General features: G+C 44.9%; 1 protein-coding gene across 7 annotated transcripts in view; it reads left to right on the plus strand.

Moving 5' to 3' along the window:
• Nucleotides 1–24706, plus strand: part of DMD (dystrophin) — a 6826337-nt gene that overhangs the window by 1893709 nt on the left and 4907922 nt on the right. The window lies entirely within an intron of this gene.

The following is a 24706-nucleotide window of genomic DNA, read 5'->3' on the forward strand; positions in this document are numbered from 1 at the left end:
GATGGTTGATGGTCGGTAAATCTTGGCTCCCTTCTAGCATGGCTGCTTCCAAGCCGTTGGTGTATAAATTAAACAGGAAGGGAGCCAAGACGCAGCCCTGTCTGACTCCACGAGTTATAGGAAAGGAGGATGTTAATTCACCGCCCAACCCGTATCTTACGCAAGCCGAGGCATCAGAATAAAGCTCGCGCAGAAACTTGATGAGCGGAGGATCAACACCCAACTCCTCCAAGATGGACCACAGCTTGGCGTGGATCACACAGTCAAACGCCGCACTGAGGTCGACGTAAACCAGGAATAGATTACCCCGCTTGGCTCCCACGTACTTTCCTATTAAGAGGGTTAAATTTAAGGCCTGTTCCACTGTACCCAGTCCCTCCCGGAAACCATACTGGAGGTCGGTGATGATGTTCTTCTCTGTCGCCCAATCCTGGAGACGTTCCAGGATTAGGCGACCCGCGACCTTCCCCAGTGAATCCAGGAGGGAGATGGGCCTGTAGCAGGCAGGGTTGTTTCTTTCACCCTTTTTGAAAATGGGGAGGAGTATGGAGGAAGACCATGAGTCCAAAAGGCCAGAATTTAAAACTGCCGCCATCACCTGGGTGACAATTGGAGACCATAGATCGATATTGGTGACAAATATGTTGAGTGGAACTCCATCAGGACCAGGAGCTTTCCCGGTTTTTGAGGAGGATAGAGCACTTATGACCTCACCAAGAGAAAAATGGAGATCTATTGGATATACCTCTTTTTTTGAGGAATCAGTTGTTAAGTTGGCCTGTGCAGCACAGATCGAGCGGGAGTCACTAAAGATTTTTGAGAAGTGAGTCACCCACTCATCTGCAGTCACGGCCACGTCCAAATGCTGATGTGAATTTGCCTCAACCAGGAAAGGAGATTTAACTACCTGCCAAAACTGGGCGCTGTCCTTGCTGCGGCAGCTCTCCTGTAGTTCTGCCCACAGTTTGTTCTTGTGGTTCTTTTTACAGTTGGTTTGGGCCTGTTTATACTCGGTTCTTAGTTTAGCTACTCTGTTCTTGTCTCTAGTTGGATTATGTAATGCTTTTTTTAGGGCAGTTAACGCTTTTCGACATGCTGAATCAAACCATCTTGGCTCGGGGTGGTTACCTACTTTATGATTACGTTGAAGTTCAGTCTGAATAGCTTTAAGGATCTCTCTGAAGCTAGATATAATTTGCTCAGGGGGAGAGTCCTCCGTCAAACAGACATTTATCCATGGGAGTGCCTTGGATATGACCTTATTTGTTATTGTTAATGGATCAATCCTTGACCATTTCACGGAGAAACCATTGGTTCTATCCATGATCAATGATTTCTGGGTCAATAGGCTCTTCCTAATAGGATAGGAATCGTTCGAAGATAACTTAAGCACAATACTGTTAGGGAAGTGGTCTCCTGAAATTTCTGAACCTGTAGCAAACTGAAAAAGTATACCCTTTAAAGAATAAGAACACAATATAAAATCTATAGTGCTAGAACATCCTCTACCATGGAAGGTAGGTTTAAATTCTACTGGAGGGTCTGCAAGTTCGTTAGCATACATCAGTTCTAGGGACATGAAGCTGTCATTAAGTGAGTCACCTACAAGGGAATGGGAAAAGTGTGTCAATGGGCAATCGTTTTCATCTAGAAGGCCACAATTAGTTCTTTTGTAGTTAGCACACAAAGGGACATTAAAATCCCCTCCCCATATCACGTTACAAGCAGATGTTGATTGCTTGGAGCGGTAATCATTTGTAGACATGGAAATTGCAGACACAGTTTTCGCACACTCTATTGGAGACAAATTATTATAAAAATTAATAAGACAAAATGACGAACCATTTTTAAAAATAACCACTATTATTTGATAATTCAAAGTGGTACACAGGGTGGAGATTTTCTTTACTGCCAAGTTATTGGAGATGTATACTGCTAGACCTCCCATAGGTCTTCCGTGGGTGGTTGAACACGCTGGAGAATTATATGTTTTGTAACCTTGGATGTGCAAGGGGACGATTGTCCAGGTCTCTTGCAGGCAAATTATCTGATAGACAGTTACAAATTCCAACCATGATTTAAGTAGAATCTTCGATCGGAGACCTGCTACATTCCAGAATAATATAGGTACTAGCAGGGTCGATGAAGTTTCAATATTAAGTGTTGGACCATCTATAGATGTACAGTTATCAGTATTAGAAGGACAAAACAGAGTATCACTTAGGCAATTATCTGCGTTAGAGGGACCGGGCTGAATATCAGCAAAATGTTGAAGGTGTATGTTTACTACGCCCTCTGAGACTACAGCAGGTGGAGTTAACATTGCTTTTGGTGGTGGGATCAGAGATGGAAAGTAATTTCTTGACGTAGGTGATGATAAACCAGATGGAGGGGGATTCCCGTTGTTCATATGATTGTCCGATGGTGGTCAATCCACCATCTCTAAACAGTCAAACCTATTGTACGTAGAAACTCCTCTCCAGTCAAGATAAGGCGTGGTGTCTCCACCTCCTTGACCCAACCAGTTTGACCGGTCCGGTTTTCTATTCCAGCTTCCTACCTGGGTCCAGTTCCACTCTGGACCTTGTGCTTGGGATTTGGCTGGAGGATAAAAAAAGGATAGTCTTTTCGTCCCTATTCCCTCTAGGGACATACGGGAACTCCAAGAGGAAATGTATTCAACTGTTTGGGGATCTTCAAAGTTTATTATTACACAATCTCCTGGGATTGTTTTAGACTCCTTCCCTACCCATGGAACTCTACGAACTGAGATAACTCTGTTATTGAGGTAGGGGGGAAGTGGCCTGTTGCTTGAAAGCCAGTGAAGCACTTTATTTTTTAGTGACCAACCTGGTTCCTCTGAGTTAGAGTGCAGCACAGGGCACCCCAGTCATGATAATGACATATGGGGTTGCTTCCGGGGGGAGATGAGCGGGGCGAGCTCCAAATCGTCTAGTATTATATGCTGCCTTTTTAGTTGCTGGTGTTTTTGCATTCATGGGTACATTAGGTAGAGTGCTGAGTGGGGCCGGTGGCAAGGACGGAGCAAGCGGTGGAGGAAGGCTCTTTTTTGCAGCAGTAGTGGTTGACAATTGCTGCATACTTGAGCTTAAAGGTTTTTGATGGACTACCGCTGTGGTTGTCACTGATTTATGAGCCTGGAGGGTTTGTTGGGGTATAGTTGGATGGAGTGTTATTACCCCTACATTTTTCGCTTTAGGGTTATTTGTTTGAGCCACGGAGAGTGTGGGGTTAGGGATTGAGCTAATCTTTATTTTTGAATCAGATTTTAATGATTCTAATGCTTTTTCGATTTTTAACAATGTTAACTCAATGGGTTTCAGATGTATTTTGATTAAAGCCTCTAATGAAACCAGTATATCAAAATCATGAGTAGGGGGTCCCGCCCATCTCCCACATTATCATTAAAGATTGGGTTAAATATGTCAGAAGAAAGATTTATAATATCTGACGATGCATCAGTAGTCTGCTGTTGGGGTAACGATGGTTGGGTTATACATTGGTCTGGACTAGGGGATTGAGCAATGAATTGTGTCGGGGAACCCTGCTGAGACTCAAAATCGTTTTGAGGTGGATTCTTGTCATCATTATTCCCCTTCCTTTTTTTTGGTATCGCCCCTTCCCTCTTACCCCTAGTATTAGGAGAAGGAAAATCCTCCTCGGATGGATTAATTAAGAGAGTCGGGGACCTCTCGATGGATAAGGATAAGTGAGGTGGGGAAGGATGTGGTAATTGGGTCGTAGAGAGATCAATGGAGACTGATAAGTCCACAGTGCCCGGAACTGTGTGGGTCACTTGGAGTACGCCAGAATCTAAATTGCGTAATGGGGTTTTAGCTTGTGCCAATAGTCCCAGGGAGGATCGTTTAGCTGCAGCTAAGTCTTGGGATACTCTCCTTTCTAGCAAAAGGACGCCTTGGTTTATGGCGTCGTTTGCTTTTGCAATGAATTGGTCTATTGGACCTTTTACCTGGGCAACATGAGAAGATTTGCTGCTTCTGGTGGTTCTGGGAGACATATTCACAAAATGGGTTAAACACTGTTTACCAATATAGTACAGGACACCAGAAGCGACAATAAAAAATCATAGTGAAGGATGTGAAAGAATAAAATGTCAATAGGGTGGCCCAGTCCAGTCTTACCCGGTCTTTAACGGGCTTAAACGGGCCCGCCCTTGGCCCGGGCTTCGCCCGGCGTCCCGCGAGGGAGGAAATGCGCAACTTTTATGCGCCTCCTGGCGCTCCGTTTTGGTGTGTGGCGCTATGCCTGTTGGGAGATGTAGTTCCCCAGACCCCGCTCTCCACTCGGCGGCAGTCTCCCTGGTCAGCGGGAGTCATGCAGAGGGAGGCGGGTCTTCCCTCATGGCGATTTGGCTGTTCCTGGAATAACAAGGCTCCTGGCAGGTACAAGAAAAAGGTTTCCCCCGCTCTGCAGGAAATGCGCAACTTTTATGCGCCTCCTGGCGCTCCGTTTTGGTGTGTGGCGCTATGCCTGTTGGGGGATGTAGTTCCCCAGACCCCGCTCTCCACTCGGCGGCAGTCTCCCTGGTCAGCGGGAGTCATGCAGCGGGAGGCGGGTCTTCCCTCGTGGCGATTTGGCTGTTCCTGGAATAACAAGGCTCCCTCAAATAGCCTCTGTCTCTCGTACCAGCTTTTGTAGTTGAGGTCACATGGAAAAACTCCTCATATGAGTCCTCCTGTGGGATTGACTATTCAATTGTAATATCAATCTAAAATAATGTCACCCGGGGCCTCATGGAGCATATTGTCTCCTCCAGCTCAAGTCAAAAGTAAAAACAAGCTGTATTCGGTATATATAAAATATCCATAAGAGCATTCTACATAATAAAAGCAGGATGAGAAAGATAATATAACAATAATAAAAAAAATGTATCGAGTTACAATCCCCCTTCCCCCTCATAAAAAACATATTTCATTAATGATATATAAAAACCATAATAATCAATAAACATTTCGTAGGGTGCGTAGAACTACAATGATCTTAAAAAGGTACTTGAAAGAAAAAGACCTAATATATAGTAAACTAATCAGTTTCATAGACAAGTGATTCCAAATATGAGAGCATTTTCCTTTGCTTAATAGCTAATTGGGTGAAGGCAATTATCGCATTACAAACCGTGACATGATCTAAATTACAAATAAAATAAAAGGCGGTTTTATAGCAGTATAACTTATTGGAAATAAAAAGAGGGCGTAAAATTGATTTTCTAAGATCCCTGTAAAAATTCCAGAACAGTACAAAGTGCAATGTGCTTTGAGCAGATTTACCTTCGCAGGGGCACATTGGAAGGTTTACGCTCCTGTTGCCCATCTTAGGGAATGCTATCTGAAAATGCAATGTTCTTAGCCCTAGTCTAGTCAAATAAAACATGTGTTGCGTATTCCTAATAAATATAAGATAAGATTGGTTGCCCAATGAAAAGGGCCCTTGACATTATAATCTGACATTAGATTTAGTACACAACCCTACTTCCTTTTTTGACTTCCTAGACCCAAGGAGTCTCTTTTTAAGCTCCCCATTACTAAAATTCTCAATAATCATTGGATCTTTAAAGACAGGATTCACATCACACTCAATAAGATGATCATGGACATATTTTAACCATGGTATTTTCTTCGAGTGGGCAAGACTAAGACAATCATGTATTATTTCCTTGATAAGATTGTTTTCTTCCTTAGTCCAAATTAGATACCATAAATGTATAGTAGATACACTGATCAAGTCACTTAAATAGAAGACATCTGTTTCTCTATGGACAATGTAAGTAGCATTGGAATTAGGAACTGATAGCACTCTACGTAAAAATGTATTTTCCATTGTTTGCAATACGGAGGTATCTGCCATTCCCCAATGAGCACCACCATAGCATACCCCAAATATGCATTTACTCCCATAAAGTTTTAAAATCTCTCTCACAGGCTTGTTACCTATTTTTTTTGAAAATCTAAAAATAGCCTCGCTTGTCTTTAAAAATGTCAGTTTACTTAGGTTAATGTGCATTCCAAGTACCTTTACAATTAAAAAGTAATCCTAAATAAGAAAAGGTTGAGGTCCTCTCAATTGGTGCACCATTTAAAAAGTGGGTACTACTTTTAGTTTTACATTTCCTACAGGTCATAACCAGAGTTTTAGACAGATTAATAGTTAGGTCTTTATCAGTCATAAACTTTGTAAAATTATTGATCAAAAGCTGTAGACCCCTAGTAGTTCTGGAAATCAGGACTGCATAATCTGCATATAATAAAACAGGTGTTACACGTTTACCTACAATAGGGGCATCAGCTTTTAGACCCTGCGATAAAAAAACAACTACATTAATATATAATGAAAATAAAAGTGGTGCAAGTACACAACCTTGTCTAATCCCTCAGGCAACTCCAAAGTACGTTGTGCATTCCCCAGTTGGTCTGTATCGTATCTTTGATGTTTAGCGCACATACATTTGGGACAAGAGACTGATGATGTTAATTGGGGTTCCCATCCCTTCCAGCGTTTGCCATAACATGGTATGGTTTACTAGATTGAACGTGCTGGATAGGTCAACAAAGCAAAGGTGGAGAGAACCCACCTTTGAACGGGTATATTTCCCTATAAGCAGCTCTAAATGTATGCATTGTTCAACCGTACCGATTTCCTTTCTGAAGCCATATTGTGATTCAGTTAATATGTTCCCCTCCTTAACCCAACACTCCAACCTGGCAAGCAAAATTCTGCCTATGAGTTTGAATGTGGAGTCAAGGAGGGAAATCGGTCTGTAACATTTAGCACTAGCTCTATTGCCCTTTTTAAAAATTGGGATGATCACACTTTCAACCCATGTTGCGGGCAACGCCCCATCAGTAACAGCATTTAAAAATGTTAATAAAATGGGGGACCAGAAGTCAATATTATATTAAAAAATGTCTATCGGGACCCCATCCGGGCCTGCTGCCTTTCCACTTGCACAATCTTATAAGGCAATCCTAATCTCGTCTACAGTAATATTATCAATTTTTAGCAAGATGATATTACCGTCTTTGTCCTTTATGTTGCAACATTTAGTGGGGTTAAAAATTCCCTCAAAATGCAAAAACCAATCCTCTGGAGTCACCACAGTATCAATTCCTACCGAGTAAACATCTTTAAAAAGGGGTTGGTCTATGGTTTTCCAGAGGAGAGTGGAATTTTTTGTTTCAGCTGCCTGGACCAGATTTCCCAAGCCATCTCTCTTATCTCTATTTTCCTGGCTTGAAAAGCTTGTTTATAACTTTTTCCAAGGTTTCTAATTTTTTTCCCATTTCTAGGTGTAACCTTCAGTTTATCCTTCACTGCTCTGTTCAATTTCGAGCATTCCTAATTAAACCATCGTGGGCAGAAGACCTTATTGTTCCTTTGATTTTTATTTTTTTAATCTCAAAACCTTATCTATACCCAATGTAATGCTATTAAAAGCAGTAACAACCTCGACATTATCAGAGGATTCATCTAAACAAGTTTCAATATCTTGGTTGCTACTTTCAATTACATTTTTCATAAAAAGGACAGTGTTAACACCAGACCACTTAATAGAAATCCCATTTTCATCTTGGGTTATTATATATCGGCTGCCAAAGAGCATTGTTTTTTGGTAGAATATAGACTCGATTGTAACGTTAACAGTATGGGATGGTGATCACTAAATAGGCTATGCAAAAGAGTGCAATCGTTCACAAAGCGCCTACTATTCCTTGATATCAGGAAATGATCGATACATGATGAAGATCTAGCCCCCTTATAGGTATATAGATCAGTAGCCCCATCATTGTCACCCAACTTCATTGCTTCAAGCCCATATTTATACATCACATAATTGAGTGATTCACCATAAGGGATATGTAAGAAATAAGTAATATGGTCCCCTGAATAATCCACATGGCCACATTGGTCCATTGTCGACGCTTTACACAATTCAATGTTAAAATCTCCACCCCATATCAGTATGTGGTCGTCCTCCAGCCTGTCCAAAAAGATATCAAGTTCCTCCTTAACCCCTTCAGCGCTAATGACAAAGCCAGCTCGTCATGGGCGTTACCTGCGCTACGCGGATGACGAGCTGGCTTTGTCATAAACAAGCCATTTTTTAAATTCCAGCGCACAGCGGGAAAACGCGGTAGCGCGGTAGGGGTTAAGCATAGTAATTATTCCTGCTCCAGTGTTGTTAAAAATATTAATATAGTAGTTAACCACTACAATATTTTGCTTTCCTTTTACGCTAAATAGTAAAAACTGGAAGTACTGCGAGTTGGTAAAACTTTTGTTTTTAGAGGTTACAGAGAGTAATATGGCCAAGCCTCCACTAGCTCTCCCAGCCTTAGATGGAATTGCTTTGGTAAAAAAGGTTTTAAAACAATTTACATGAAAAGGTTCTACAAGCCAGGTTTCCTGAATAAAGATTAAATTACGGTTTTGTATGCAATTTAACCATGAGGGTTCAGATAATTGATTTTTTACCCCTGCTACATTCCCTGAAAGGAATTGTAACAATCCAACTGATTGACAATCTACCAAGTCATTCCAGAGACAGTTACTAGACAGGCCGGGTTCTCTATTGGTGTTAGACAATATACATTCTGTCACTGGCGCGTCTTCTAGACTAAAAGGAAGGAGGGAGCAGGTACATTCAACTAGCACATTCTGGAAACTAGTAGGGGGAGGAACATTTTCTTCATCCGGGTGGGGTACTTCTAAAGGCGTTAATTCTACAAGGCCTTTCAAAGATCTTACGGACAGCTGAGGCTCATTAATTGATGTAGATTTGGAGTTTAGTCAATCTACCTCACTACAGCTTCGTAGGGGTTCGTACCTGTTTGGCATAAGTGGGATTATATTCTTGTTGGTACTATATCGTACCCTATTAGGTTGTAGAAGTCGCTCCATTTTAGATCTAGAGAAATAACCAAGGGGTACTGTAGTAATCGTTTTAAATTCATATTCTTTGGGCCATCTTTGATTTATTGATATCTCGTCTAATAAATAAGCCACCAACTCTGGATATCGAAAATTTACTACGATACCACCACCCTCACATGTTTTTACTGTGCTACCCACCCAACTCACTCTCCTAAGCATTATTATTTCCCGAGTTAGAAGCCCAGTGTTACAATGAGTATTAACAGAGAACCAATGAACCACACGATTTTTCGAAGTTCCCATACTTCTATACTATTTTCAGGTAATCAGAGGACATCTTTTAAAACAATGACATAGGGGGTGGCCTGTGGAGGTAAATTCAAAGAAACACCCTGGGGCTTCTTTGACTGTTGATCAATTTCTGGACCAGACTCATTAATACTTTTTTTGGGAGATTCCTATTTGTCTCTTTTTCATTTGTACTCAGGCCAGATAAGCCAGATGACCCCACCACATGATTCACAGGGTGTTTATCAGATGCCACCTTCCCTGTCTCATTGTCAATTACATTACTTTTATCTGGTATTGCTTGCTTGATGGGGTCTCTCTTTGACAGTGCTTCTGTGCATAGTCTACTGGTGTTTTGTTGTCTGAGGTCTAAAATCAGTTCAGTGAGTTGGCAAAAGTCCTTTTGTACAGATTTTATTTCGGACATAATACGTTGTTTAATAATATCAATTTTCCCATGCAATTTCTTAATAAGGGTATCAATACCAGGTATGTTTGATGACGAGTCCACATCTCCAGTCCCTGCACCCCTTTTACCATGATTTATACTTTTCCCTCTTTTGAGTTTAGATTTCTTGGGTTTAGTCTTAGGGCTGGACTTAACCAAAATAAAGTGTTGTTTTCTCCTTTTGGCCGGGTTGAGGAATGATCAAGAGCGTCAGACGCTGTCGAAATTTCCAATGGGGAGGGTAATACACATGGGCCCGCAATTTTTCGAGGATTAGCTTTTGGGTATTATGGCCATCACTCTGTTTGCTACTATTTTCTTTATTATGATCTTGAACTCATCCCCTTTGCTCTCTGGGTCAAAAATATCACCTTGGGCATGATCCTCGAGTGTGGTTTTGGCTTCCCTTTGTGCAAGTATGGGCGAATTTTGCAAATTTGCGGTTCGCGAATTCACGCGAATTCACCAAATAATCCGTGAATGCGCAGATTTTCCCGCGAAATCACGGATTTTTGGGCAATTGCACTATACACAACTGGAGTACTTTCTACTGGCTAATCAGTAAGTGCTACCTCGTTGGGTAAATGTATCATGCTTTTCCTACACTACAGCTGCATAAAGGCCCAGAAGAGCTGTCTCCAGTGACCCCGTATGTCTGTAACTTTGCCACCACACCCATAGGCGCCGAGGTCCCTCGAGTGAGCTGTCCATCACAGTGGGGGAAAGGGCAGGAAGAGGTTGCATAGCCTAGTGTGTGTGGGTCCGGGCTTCTGTGCGAGTTCACATGCCTCTTGTTTATAAAGGTCAGAGACCGATCAGCGCAGCAGATGAGGAGAAAGCAGCCTCCTGGTCACTGGAAGTACAGGGGGATTGCGCTCGAGAAACTCGTGGATGGCTAGACCTCCATCACGGATTACAGCTATTTGTAGACAGTAGATTTGGGGAGAAAGCACACCTGCCTAGCATCGACCGTGCTAACTAGATTCTTGGGCTGATAATAAATGCGTTGCTGAATTTGAGCTTCAACTGGGGCACCTGCTTTATTTATATCTGTAAGTGCTTCCTGCTGAGGTTTAATTTTTGTGACAGGAGCCTTGTTGCCTAATTGTAACTATTCTCTGACCCTGCTTCGAGGGTCAGAGCAGGGTCAGAGAATAGTTGCAAGTAGGCAACGAGGCGCCACTCAGGAAGCACTTTCAGGGTTACAGCAGGTGCCCAAGTTGAAGTTAATTTCTTTGTAACCCTTTTGTAAACGGTTACAAAGAAATTAGCTTTAACTTGGGCACCTGCTGTAACCCTGTAAGTGCTTCCTGAACAAAATTCGTCCCGCTCGTGGATTCACGGATTTTGCCGCAATTTCGCGAGATTCGCAGATCGCGAAATTGCAGAAAATCCGCAAATTCCACAAGCGGAACAAATTTTCGGCCCATACTTACATTTAAGGGTCTTTTGGTAGCTGCCAGTTGTTCCTCTACTTAAACTATCTCATCATTTATAATCCCCATAGCACTTTTTAAATATTTTATGATTGGAGCTGTTTTCACCGTAGACTTCACTTTGTCTAAGGCGAGGTTTTCTTTCCCCATTGGTTTATTAGTACTCTGGGCAGAAAGTCAATACGTTAAAGTTGATTTCTTTTCAGTATAGATGACTCTAGACAATGGGACCAAGAGATGTTGCCCGGCCCGGCCTTGTCCAGTCTCACCAGGGCGCGCCCTCGCTGCGGGAACCTGCGTCCGTTTGTAAAGCGCCTCCTGGGGCTTCCTGCATTTGTGGTGGCCGAGCGCCACAGATGGATTGCTGGTCTGTGTAGTCCTCCCGGTGTTGGTGGCAGTTTTGCAGCGGGAGGAGCGGGAGATGGTGGTGTTGCGGTCCCCTTAGGATCGGTAGAAAGGCAGGCAGTAAGAGAAGTTTTCTTAATGCATCTTCGTGGATCCCATGTTGATGACAGCTGTCATTCTGTGACACTCGGGGGATGAAAAATTGTAGTCCTTCTAATTTTCCCAAATGTCCTGGTTTTTGGTTCTGTAGATCTGGTCACCCTACACCTACCACCACCCCTTACAGCTGTTACAACAAAGAAACTTTAAAACTACAATAGTAACTTTTCCCTGGCTTCATGTTGCAGTCAGGCGCACCCCATGTCTGCACCGACTGGGGTTCAATGCCTGCGCCCCTCTAGGGGACACTTTGGGGGCTGCTTCTTGGACACTTTTACAAAAGACACTTTCACTTCCGACCTCAGAGCTGGGTTTGTGCTGCTCGACCACTTCTAGCTGCGCGTTGTGTGCTGGGTGATTGGGGGTTCAATGTCAGCTACCCCCTCAAAGGGACTTAAGCTGCTTCATTGAACCGGTTGGAAAAGCCACCTCCACTTCCGCGCCCTTTAGCCTGGGTGTGTCATGTTCGACCAGGCAAGTTCACCTACTTGCTATGCACAAACCTTCCCTTTTATTACATGTAAGGTACCCATAAGATAGGCTACAGGTTAGTCCCAAGGGCAGGTGCAATGTAGTTAAAAGGTAGGACATGTATCTTTGCATTGTAGCTGCGTTGCAACGCTTAACAAGTGTATCTTCCAATTTGCAGATAGAAAATTAGAGTTTGGGGTCTCTGGACTCGCAATTTAAAAATACATGTGAAGTGAAGTGCAGGTCTAAAAAGGCTAATTTTAGAACGTTGGCATTTTCTTACTTTAACCAATCTAATCATCTACCTGTCCCTAGAATACACGTCTGGGTCAGGGTGACAACTGGGCTTAGGCAATTCCATCTAGACAGTCACACACAAAGGGAGCTGAGGTGTGACCTCCAAATCCTGATGGCCGATAACCAAGCTGATGAGAGGGAGGAACTGACACTTGCACATGAATAGAGCTGTACCTATCCCAGAACAAAGAGCTGGATACCCCCCTGCTGTGTGTCTAGAGCCAGGGCGAGGGAAGGGATTGTCTTGTGCACTACAATGACCTTTCTTTAAAATCTCCTTACTTCAAAGGCAAATATAGGTATACGTAATGGACCTCTGACACCATATACTCAGAACACTTTCGAACTGACGACATTCTGCCAGGAAGAAGAGATGTTGTGCTGCCAGGAGGGACTAGCACTTTGCTACTTGCTTTGCTATGTTAACCTGCTGCCTGTTGCTTCTTGCCAGAGAGTGAGAGGACTGGACCTTACTCTCTACATCCTGCATCTAAAGGTTCTCCAAGGGCTTGTTTGGGTTTGCCTCTTGTTACTGAAGTCTCACGGAAAACAAAGACTTCACCTGCATCTTACTACCAGCCCTTGGGCTCCTCTGCTGTGAGTCCTGCCCTGCCAAGTGGGTCCAAATCCAGTCCTGGGCTTTTGGAAGTAAGTTTTGGTGCTGCAACCTAAAACTGGATGCATGGACTCTAAAGCGTAATTTCAGAACCAGCTCATCCCTGCGAAATTAAGGCATCATCGCTGCCTGCACCGAAGCCATAGTCCCTCCCACTGAGTGCGCAATGCATCAACCCTGATTTACAGCGCAGCCTTAAATTTACTGCAGTGCCTGCACAGAACCACCTCTGTGTGAGTCTCGGACACTACATCGCCAATGTACATGATGCACCCTCCTGACTCTGATACATTCCCAGCCTATTGTGGCTTCCAATTGATGCATCGCCTTAAGCCCAGTGGTTTGCCATCAACGCTGTGGAACTAATGCACCACAATCCTGACATTGACGCATCCTCATTGCCATGCCAGCTACAGGAACCGAGGTCTTGCACCAGCAACCAACGCATTACCTCCTTTTCACACTGCATCACCCCTGAGCGCCAAAGCCTCAACAAATTTGTACCACCTCCTCGAACTGATGTTGCGTCACGCTCTTGATGGTCAGATAAAGGTGACTAGAGTTCCACAGGAGCGAAGATACATTCCCCTCCACCTCCCAAAGGTAGAATCCAGTAGAAATGATAAAACTTCCCACAAAGAACTGCCCCCAAAAGGTGAGGAGAAATAACTCAGAGTGAACCCCACTCTACTCCTCTGGATGTAACAGGCCACCCTTGAGGGATCGTCAGGTAACTTGAGAGGCTGCAAAAACAAATATGGAGCTAATTATTCTATATACAATTGACTAGTGTCTAGTATGAGGCTGCACGCAAAATATGAGGGCACAAAAGAAACTGTGCAGAAAAAAATTAGAAACTGAAATGGGCAGGACACAAAGAAAAGGTGCAGGGACTGATGCACCACAGACAGCGAGAATGCCGTATGACACGGCGGTAACTAGCCTCTGGACTGGAGAAGGGGAGCTAGTTAACTGTGGTGGCATCATCGGACACTATCGGGAAGGGGAAGGAAGTCTCGGGTCAGAAGGACGGGAGGGAGAAGGTGAGGGCTTGCAAGGCTGGGACCGTGAGTACCTCAAACAAACTTCAAGAACTACAGCTGGGAATTTCCAAATATTGACACGGCGAGGGAGTTCAAAACCGCACTCTAATGCCAGGAAGAGAGTGTCCCCCATGGTTTGAGATACACGAGAGCATAGTTGAAAGCCAAGCGTCTGTTTCTTCCAGACACGTCGTTTTACGTGCCATAGGGACCGTGGTGAAAGTGTCATGTCTCCCAAGGAGAAAGGGGGCATCTCTAAATTCTAGACTTCTATAGTGTTTTGCGTGCTTCCTCATAATCCTGCCCCTTGACTATACAAGTGGCTTGAATCCTGACAGTTGATGCATCACCTGCATCCAAAACACCTCACCTCCTCTGCACACCACATCGTCTGCGATATCTGATGTATCCATGGTGAAGACTGTTGAAGGGCTGTATACATTGTTTGCAAACAAGCATATGTTCAGTCTTTGTTTTTACAGAGCTGTGCCAGCACCAGAGGGATAGTAAGCTCACTGACTCCGAGGAGAGCTTGCTAAGAAGGCAGATTGCTGGGCTAGCTTCAGGGTCCAGAGGAAGGCATTTAGGAGTTTTCCTAAAGGGAGTGGCTCAGGTTCCCCCCAACTGAGGAGTCCAGCACAGATGGTGGCAGTGAAAGTACCATGTCCAGTAATGAAGAAAATGTTCACTTGGTGCCTTACTTTAAGGATCGGGAAAACATACACCAGTGATTTCAGGCATACGAGGTAGTTCCAGAGGTATACAGGGTTTCTAAGGAGGGTTGGGGAACTGGCATTGGGAGTCATATTCCTGATAGTGGGAGGGAGACTCAACTGGCCCTAAGAGGGAGCAACAGGAAGTTGTATACCCCCATCAAGGAAGCCCTTGAAAGGAATTATGGATTTCCCCCAGAAGAATACACAGGAACAATCTCACCAGTCCTGGGGGGATTTTGTGGGGTCCTTTTTTCAGGGCACTACATGGTTTGGTGAAGGGCAGCATTGTAAAGACCTTTGAAGGGCTGTGTACATTGATTGCAACAGAGCATATGATCAGTCTTTGTTTTACAGAGCCGTGCTAACACCAGAGGGGGATAGTAAGCTCAATGACCCCCAAAAGCTTGTTAAGGAGGCATATCGCTAGGCTAGCCCCATGGTCCAGAACAGGGCATTTAGGAGTGATCCTAAAGGAAGTGACTCAAGTTCCCCCCCAACTGAGGGTGGGGGAGGTTCACTGTAGCCCAGACAGGTCCCAGTGTATTGAGATGGGTAGAGGGTCCCATGTCCCTTCTCGGAGTAGGAGGACAGGTGAGGGTTGGCAGAGAGAGCAGGGTGCCCTATATCCAGTCAAATAGCCTGGATAGCTCCCAGAGAGAGCACCGGGAGGAGAGTCTAGGCTGTACCAGGAAACAGTCCACTGAAACAAACCCCATTGTGTGAGGAGAACTTAGGGGGCAAATGATACCAGGGTCCAACCATTTCTGATATCTGGCAGTTACACTCCGCAGACAAAGGCGCAGAAGTCCAGATGGAGGAGTAAGGGTTGGAGGCAGTCCCCAGGGGGAGAACCAGTGGCTCTGGGGTTGCCTGCTCTGAGATCAGAGCACCCCAGGACTCACTCTGGTGATGCCACGTTTGGCCTGGGAGAACTCCATGCTCTGTCACATGGACAGGGGTTGGTAGACTTACGCCGGGCAGACTCTTGCGCAACACATGAAGAATGAGCCCTGGGCTGAGGGACCAAATGCAAGATAGCATCACTGAACTGGTGGGAGTACTGAGCAGGATGGTTGTCCCAAGCTCCCTGAAAGTTCTGGATTCTGGGAGTACCACTCCCAAAAGGAGTGTACAGAACCCTAGAATATGGGGCATGGGGAGGAAGAACTTGCCCCTGATTCCTGAACAGCTGAAGGTTACAGACCCTTGGCTGTAGGACCAGCCTCAGGATTTCACCCCAGAACTGGTAGGAGGTAAAGTGATAAAAAGATGCAAGGCACCAGGGGCTACTGCCCCCCACTTTGGTAAACCACAGAGGTCCCTAGATGGCCGTATGGTATGTACATTTGTTGTCAACTGTACTTCACCCTCTATAGGCTTAATTGAAAGATTAGTGCATCCACTGCTAAAACAGCAGGTCCAATTGAGGGAAGGTTGATGAGAAACCCATGCATGGATGTAACCACAATGAGCGACTGTTTCTCTCTTGCTTTTGTTCAATGTCCAAATGTCCTGCCATTGGCAGAGCAGAAACTGCAAAAGTGGATCAAACAGAATGAGTACTGTGATCACCCTACATCCACATTACACTCACAATGACATGGGTAGGGTGGAGTGTATTGAAAAGGTAGGACATGTACTGGTCTGTCCTAATAGTGAAATACTGCTAATTTAATTTTTCACGAATGCAAGTACTATCTCCTTTGAAGTTTGCATTCGTAATAGGCATAAAGGGGTATAAGTGTTCAACCTCTGACACCCCAAAATCAGAGCACTTCTGGACTGAGGACAACCTGCCAGGAAGAAGAGCTGGAGAAGCTGTCCAGAGGGGCTGTCAGTTTGCTGATAGCTTTGCTGTGTTGGCCTGCTGCTCCTGTCCTGGGAGTGAAAGGACTGGCCTTAGTTTTCTGTATACTGCTTCCAAGGCTCTTCAAGAACTTGAATTGAGCTTGCCTCCTGTTAAGAAGTTTCAGGGTCATCAAAGCTTTCACCTACCTGTGCCTGGGCTCTTCTGCTAAGAGCGATGACTTACCAAGTGGCGCCAAATCCAGTTTCTGGGCCCTTGGAAGTGTAACCTGGTGATCTTAAGGAGATAATTCACACATGTTTTATTGATGTCCTGCTGTAAAAGATCGACTCATTGCTGCAGCTTGCCCAGGAGCATGGTTCCCGACTGACGCCTCCACCGCAGCCTTCACTGCATACCCCAGCTCTCTATTACAGAGCATCACTCAACTCACAAGCTCTCAGAAGGGCATCTAACTCTGCTGTTGGCCTGAGAGGTATGGAATGCAAGATGTCTCAACTACAGTGCGTAGCATGGTGATCGCATAGGCTGCAGTGGTAGTGCCGTCCGGCAATTTGAAACAAGAGCCATCGACATATAGTTCCCCTTGGGGTCAGATAGGGGAACATTAGTCAGGTTTACCCGTCCCTTCATTTCCTCATCAGTCCGGAATAGACAATCATGGACATCATTGTCCCTTTCTTCCGAAGGGAAGGGTAGTAACGTGGCTGGGTTCAGGGTAGTGCATCTTTTGATGGTAATATGCGGAGCAAATAATGTTAGCTCATATCCTGTGAGACACGCACTGGTGAGGTGCTGCATCTGTGGCTTGTTCAAAAGTGTGTCCACAGCATGAGGTACCATAACTGTGAGGTCACTATCAAGAACGAGCCCTGCAGATTGGCTGATAGATACTGCTGCTGCTGTGGCAGCCCTCAGACAGCTCGGGAGCGCTCTGGTGACATTATCAAAAATGTCAGAGAAGTAAGCGCAGGGTTTCTGCTTACCACCAGAACCCTGTGTTAGTACAGAAAGTGTGCAACCGTCTGCCTCATGAACATAGAGCACAAAAACCTTCTGGTAGTCAGGAGTACCAAGCACAGGAGCAGAGCAAAGCGCAGTCTTTAATTGTTCAAAAGCTTGCTGGCATGCAGGCGTCCAAGGCAAACGCTCATGCACATCTTTGGTGGTGGGGTAAAGAAGGGGTTTGTTAGTAAGGAAAAGTTCGGGATCAAGTGGCGACAATACGAAGTTATCCCCAGGAATGCGCGTACCTCTCGTTGGGTTTTAGGAACAGGCATGTTAATGATAGCAGCTATGGGTTCAGGTGTTAGCTTGTGACCCTCCTTTGACAGTAAGTGACCTAGATAGGTGACCTCCTGTCGCCAATACTGAAGTTTCGAAAGTGACACCTTGTGTCCATGATGTGCCAAATGTAACAACAATTTAATCGTGGCCTCTTTACAGCCTGTTTCAAGTGTCTGAGGCCACTAGGAGATCATCAACATATTGCAGCAACACATTACCAGAGGGGAGTTCCAAAGCATCTAATTGCGTTTTCAAAGCCTGGCTATAAGTACTGGGACTTTCTGTATAGCCTTGTGGAACACAATAGAATCTAAAGCTTCAAAACAGATGACGGCTGTCGGGGTGCATTGGGATGCTAAAGAAAGCTTTTTTCAAGGCGATCACTGAGAAGAATTTAGCTGTTGGGGGATTCATTGTCAAGATCGTTGTAATGTCATGGACCACAGGATATTGAGCAACCACAATTGTATTGACCTCTCTAAGATCAATAACAAAACAGTAAACATCAGGGTGGGTGTCAGAACAGTCCGAGGGGGCCTTTGTAAGAATAGGGAGAATGGGGCTATTGCACACATTCACTGCTGTCTCTTCAACCACACCAGCCTTAATCAATTCCTGTATTATTTGCAACAAGCCCTTCTCTCCTGCCTGGGATATCTTGCACTGGGGAATTCGGGGCAGCCTGGTATTTTCCTTTATCTGTATAGAGACTGGTGGAATCTGAAGCAACCCCACTTCTGTATCTCCTGTAGCCCATAATGTGAGTGGCACATCTCGGAACTCGGGAGGGAGGGGATCATCCTTTGCGAAATATTGCTTGGCATAAGCAACTTGTGGGCCAACAGTCATGTTAACACCATCTGGGAACAGTAAATTGTTGCATGCAATCTTTTTAACAGATCCAGTCCTAGTAAGTTCTCCCCACAATTGGATGTCAGTAGGAAAGGTGAGTCAACTGTAAAGGGGTCAATAGTCAAAGCAAGGGACTTGGAAATGGGGCTAACAACCGGTATGCCTGAGAAACCCACTGAAACATTGTTTTGGCCGGACAGAGCTGCCCCCTGGACCAGAGAACGGGAAACAGAGCTATTCAAAGCCCCTGTGTCAATTAGAAATTTCTCGGTAGTACCATGTAGATCCGCAGTAACGTATGGTCCACACTGATCTAAAGGCACCTGAACTGGTCCCCCGCCCTGCCCTTGGCTGTCCTAGCTGTGAGACAACCCCGTCACTTCATCCATGTTATAGCCGTCGTGGTTGTACGTCTTCCCAGAGAGTCATCAAAATAATACCCGCTCTGCCTGTTGTTAGATGCGTCCCCTGACTGCGTCCCCCCTCGGCCTCCTCTTCCTCGCCCTCTGCCTCCAAAACCTTGATCTCTCAGAGCCCCACTCTTCTGCAACAATTCCAGACACTTGTTTCGCCAATGTCCCTCCTTTTTACAGTACACACATTGGGTGGGTTCCACAGGAACACCTGAAGCACCACCCCTGTTTGTTCGGGGTGGCTGTGAACCCGAACCCGAACCTCATCTTCTACCCCTTCCTCTCACAACTTACTGCATTAACACCCTCATCTTCAAATATTTTGAAATCTTTTCATCCTTTCTCTGTCCTTGTTCTCTCTTTGCTCATAGTACTGTGCCATACTCAATATAACTGATGGGGAAGGTGTCGTCCAAGTACTTTCCGAAGCGTGCAACCTAGTGGCAACCTCAGGGAGTAAGTTAGTGACAAATCTGTTCACAAACACATGGACGCCACCCTCCTGTGACAAATCCTGACCCCTCAAGTCTAGAAACACCACTTCAAATCTGGTGATGAAATCCGACACAATCTCTTCCTTCTTCTGATGACACGCAGTCAACTTATCCCAATCCACTTTCTTCGGTGGGATAAGGGAGTGCAGATAGGCAATGATACGCCCCTGTAAAGCCATTAACTCAGCCTTTGGCTTCTCCTCTGGCTTTCTCTCCTTATACCATGGTCTAATCTCGTCCCATGTGCCGCCCAACTCCAGAGCATGGTCCTGCATGTGGAGCTGTCTCCATATATCTTCCAGTACTAACAAGCCAAAAAATAACTCTGTCAGCTAACGTCATCACTGTGGAGGAGGCCGCCTCTGTTAGTTCTTTATAATATGTAGTGGGGTTTTTCCGTGGGTCCATCAACTGGCTTTTAGGGAAAGGACCTCACTCCTCTTCCAAGGAGTGTAGATCCATTGTTCTTGGAACCGGGCTTCAACTCGTGGTCTTATTACAGTATTCGTGGAGTTGCGCAATTCTGGTATTTCAGGATGATAAATAGGATGGACTCCCCTCATGGGGTTTTGCTTCTTTGGAAACGGAACCTTCTGAAGCAATCCACCTCGATAACCTAGCAAAGTAGACACATTACTGAAAACCTCATTCGGGCCATGTCCGTAACATATACTCTGTCTCGTATATTATAGATAATCTTCGGTGCAGTACACTGGAAACACTGTTCCCACAGTTCTATCAGAGTGGCCAACATGTGCTTAAGGGCATGCTGTTGTATAAAGGGCTCATAATCTTTCATCACACTCCACACATCCTCCACACTATAGATCGGGTGCCGGGCCCAATGACCTGCCTGATTTGCCACCATCTGTTCCTCCTCAGTACCTACAGCAGAGCAGATCAACACTTTCTCCATGCGGTCTTGTGCTACTGCCCAATTGGCTCTGGGAATTCCTCACGCAGGCGTTTCAGCATTTAACGGTGTCTTTGGCGTCACACTCACAGGGGAAAGGGCAGACGCAGAGACAGGCACCATCATGGAGGGGGACAGAAATGTAGGTGTAAAAGGGAGCGTGGTGGTCGAGGCAGAACCAAGGGAAGGGGCAGGTGAGGGAAGGGATAGACCAGGGGAAATGCTAAGTGTCCGCCCCTGTGGCTGGCTGGAATGCAAGGGAGGCTAGCGGGCCAAGGTCGGAGAAGCAAGTGGGGCCGGAGCTGAGACAACAGTACCAGAAGCATCGGAGGGAATAGTCCCAGAGGTCGAGGATGGGGATATGGGGACTGTAGGATATATCCACTGTGGGGCATAAGTTGGTGGGGGACGAGAATTCAAGAGCTCTTCAACAATCTCATCAACTTCTTCCCTAACAACATAACATTTGTCAGTCTGCAGCCGAAGCTTCCTGTCTGCACACTCTATGCCTTTCTTGGTCTTTTCCCTTTCGTAAGCTACTGCCTTCTGTGTAATAGTTTAGTTTGCTTTCTTTGAACCTCTTTCTCCGCTCGCATGCATCGCTACTTAGCTTCTTTCTGCCATACTCTCAAAGAATAAAACATGGACTGCCTACTCCTCTTAGCAAACAATTTGTCTTGCAGGAAATCTATTTTCTGCTCTTCAAACGAGCCAGTAAGTGGCCATTGCAGCTCAGCATTGTCCCTCGTATATTTATTCCACAATGTGCTAAACATAATAGGCCCAATACCATGCTTGACATATATGTCAAAATTTGGGTTACCGTCCAGAAGTGCGGGCTGGCTCTCTTCCAACTGAACATCAGTAGAACAAAATCAACATCCGAAACATCCTAACTTTTTTAAGCAAGGCATCTTAATATAAGATACATGCACCGTCCCTAACGGACAAACAACACCCACAACGGTAATACAAAAGTTAAGGAAACAAAGTCGCTCTAGAGCCAAACCAACTGTCTGGAAAGCACAATCGCTTCTCACTCAAACACACATTCTACCAACATTGTCACCAGCATTAGTCTACAGACCATGCAACACCCAGACACACAAGCACATCACAAGTCAGCTCAAAGGCTGCATCACGTTCAAGACAACAACCCAAGAAACCATACCAAGTTCAAGGGGACAGGCTTTTAACCCCAGACCTTTTGAACATACCCCAATTACCAGTTGGCCTGGCAGATTGTCCACGAACAGCCCCAGACCTTTTCAGTACGCAAGCCAAATTACCGGTTGGCCCGTCAGACTGCTCGCAACCACTCTATGTCCTTTACAGTGGTCCCCAAACCCACCAGATGCAAACCAAAATGGTGTGAAACCGTACCAATCACAGCCCGTCAACTTGTGTCGTTCAAACAAGGCAGTTCAGAACCAACAGACAAGTCAGTCCGAATACTGCATCAGGACACAGCCCAAGGGATTGGGCCGAACAAGAATGGCACCATTTTCCCAGGAACCAAGTCACTCACCTGGTGCACACAGGTTGAGTCAAATTATTCTCCACTGCCGACTCTTCAGACCAAATGGTCAGCTCCAGGTTTCGCCTTTTCAGGACCCCAGCCTGTGACCACTAGCCGAGGATCCGCCCAATCGGAAGGGCGGGGCAGCTGGGAGAACCAAGCTCGGTCTTATGGATGTGGGGCGCCAATCCGCCCGACCCACTAGACACCTCCTCGACCCCTGCAACCCGATTACGGGTGAGGGGGTCACATTTCGTGGGGTCCCTGTTAAGGCACCAACTGAAGGATCGGGCCATCTAGGGATACGCAGGTTCTTAAGACCACCTGCTATGCCGTCCCAAACTTAAGAGTCGGTCAGACAGTAGCGAATGAAAACTTACATTTATTCAGGCATGTACTCTGCAAAGGAGCCCAGTGAGACCTTCACTCTAAGATGTCTGTCGAGGGGACTGTCTCCCCAGGATACGCTAATACATATTAAACCTTTCTGGAGACTTCGGCCAAGCCTCTGGTGGAATATTACCTGCTTGAGCCAGACATGAACAAAGGAGGTGCACAGAGATGAGCTAGCACCTGCCAGATTGGTGCACTAGCTGTATTTCAAGGCCACTGTGCCGAGTCTCAGCGTCTCCTAACATGAGAGCAGATCTACATGAAGAGGATGGAATGTGCAAACAGAATAACAGTTCATTAGCAAGTCGAGTTACAGCCTTGGACAAGAGACAATAATAATGAATCCCAGTTTACTGCTGAGGCAAGCGTGTTAGGGAAGGAAGGCCTAATGTGAGCACATCCCAAGCAGTCTTTCTAGTGGTTACGAAATACAAAATGGATTCACATGGGCTAAATAAGACCTACATGCAGAAATGATAATTCAGTGGGTTATATATTGTGAATACAAATGACGTCTATATTAGCCACATATTGCTAACCTATTATAGCATAACAGGTGTGCTGTGGGAAAGGGAATTTCAAACATAACACTAACATCCACCCTGTTTCGGTTAATAATTTGGAGAGGTTCTTCCATTCTGATAGATGGATATAAGACCAGTTGGAACCAGTGCGTCCCAAAATTCATTTACTTCCCAATTGCACAGTGGGTTATTTCTGAAGGGAGAGCACCCGGTGCCACAGAAGTGAAAGCAGGAGTCCAATTAGTATACAGAGCCTGGGAGATATTTTCACTGATCTCAGACCAGAATTTATTAGAGACTGTGCATTCGAGAAGCGTGTGTTGTAGATCCCATATCTCTTTTCCACAGCTCCAGCAAGTATCTGAGTCCCAGAGACTAAGTGTAAACAGTTTGGAAGGGGTCCAGTGGGCCTTATATGTAGTCCACAGTCTGCATTGTTCTAGAAAGGGGGCAATCTTGTTAGTCATCAGGTTAGACTAAATGGCGGGCTAATTTGGGGTCTTGGCATGAGAGGCATTTGCTTCGTCCAAAATAGATTTCTGTTTACTTTGAAATGATTGTTTGAGGATGGTGGGTTAGGTTGTTAAAATGGAGTAAGGTTTAGAGGCAATGTGTCCCCCCTAGCCAATATCCTCAGTGTGTCTGGCAGGTCTAGTATATATGGGAGTTTATGCTTGGCAATGATTTCTTTGATCCTTAGAAAATGATAAATGTCTGTTTCTGTGAGCTTGAAGTTGAGTTTGATGTAGGAGAATGGAGCAGGTCTGAGGGAATGCTTAAGTCTCCTACAAAGAAGATGCCTTTTTGTGCAAATTTCTCAAGGAACATTGTCTTAACCTCCGATTTGAGGTAATTATTATGCTATAGCAAGGCTAAGGTAGAGTATTTTATTTTGTTAAGTTTCTTGTCGGTTTTCCAGAAGGCCTGTGCTGTGCCGGGTAGAACGTTTGAGGAATCTATAATTATCGTCTTGGTAGCGTTTAAAGATATGAGGAAAAGATTGAGCCAAATTAGTGACAAGGCATTAGCCATTTGGATTTATGGTAGCCTGGCTGAGATTTTTGGGGAGTCATTACATTTTTATAGCAATTCTTGGCTTTTTATATTGTCATAGAAACTATCTAAATGGGAGGTCTATCTTAGTGAAAAAGTTGTCTGACAGGTGAATCGGTGATCTGCTTATTAGAAAGTTAATTTTGATGGTTTCGATTTGACCCCACAATGTGATAAGTCTAGGTATCTATTTGTATAATATGCATTTAACCTTAGTAAGAGTAATTTTTTTTTTGAGATTGAAATTGAAAAATGCCCTAAGGTTTCACTGAACCAAATAGCTAAGTATGAACTTATGTCAAGTACCCATTGGAGTTCGTAATCATCAATGACTGAACTATTAAAAGTGAATATTTATGGGGAGAGTAGCTGTTTTGTCCTTATTAAGGGTATATCTATAGACATGAGCATAGTTGTTAATGTTGGATAATATTTGGTACTGCAGATCATGCATGTGTTGCGAAGACTAGAATGTAATCTGCATATGCTGCAACTTTTTGTAGGCCGGCAGAAAATGGGATACTCGAGATAGAGGGGTTCTCTCCATTTTAATAAGGAGTCTTCCCAAGGCTAGTAGAAAAAGTAGAGGGGGGAGAGCCACCCCTGATTAGTGGCTTGCTGTAAATTGAAGCTCTTTGATAAGGTATCTTGTATAGCACAGTATCATTCTGGAGAGGATCAGGCCAAGATTAAATGCTGTAAGGGTTGCATGAAGATAAGAC

Source organism: Lissotriton helveticus, chromosome 8 (assembly GCF_964261635.1).
Source record: "Lissotriton helveticus chromosome 8, aLisHel1.1, whole genome shotgun sequence".
NCBI classification, from domain to species: Eukaryota; Metazoa; Chordata; class Amphibia; order Caudata; family Salamandridae; genus Lissotriton; species Lissotriton helveticus.